We start from the raw sequence: 840 nt of genomic DNA, 5'->3' as shown, positions 1-840 counted from the left end.
TTATCTCCTCACGCACCATTCTAAAACGCGTTGGACTCTCCACTTGCTTTATCCAACATAGAGTTACTTCCTTCTTAAAGATGCAGTATCACTACAAAGAATTTAAGGATAATAACATAAAAATGGCTAGCTAAAATGTCAACAACTCAATCTAAAGAAATCAGAGACCAAAAACATCTGAGAATCGAGGAATGTACAACTTATTTTTTTTAATGATAAAACCTCTTCATTATCAGTAAACGTGACGATTCTCTGAACACCTCCCTCTGAGTTCTTCTGTTACATCTTCATGATGACTATGCATTACTCTCTGGACTAATTCTATTAGATTTATTGGTTATCTTAAATCAAAATCTAAGGCATCATTTGTATATCATGGTGTTTTTCTTGTTATATTTTGATAAAAGACACAATAATGTTGTGTTTTTTCTTTAAAGTATCTTCAAAACACCATGTTAAGTATTTTTTGTTAATGTTAGCTTGACCCGTAACAATATTAGTATTAAACATATTATTAATATATTATACATTAATTATAATAAAATATATTATAAATAAAATGACATAATATTTAGTTTACATTATTATTGTATTATAAATATTTAAAAAATATAATATTATATAATATTATATAGTGTATTATAATATTATCTGATACTTTAATGTGCTGTACTATATTATAATTATTGCATATTAGTTTCAAACAATTATATATTTAATTATTTTGGTATATCAATATGTATTGTTATTTATTATATAATATATTTAAAATAATATTATTTTATTATTAATATAATATTATACTATTATTAATATAATATAATATTCTTAATAAAATAA

Source organism: Asparagus officinalis, chromosome 3 (genome assembly GCF_001876935.1).
Source record: "Asparagus officinalis chromosome 3, Aspof.V1, whole genome shotgun sequence".
NCBI classification, from domain to species: domain Eukaryota; kingdom Viridiplantae; phylum Streptophyta; class Magnoliopsida; order Asparagales; family Asparagaceae; genus Asparagus; species Asparagus officinalis.
Note: the sequence above shows the minus strand (reverse complement) of the source record.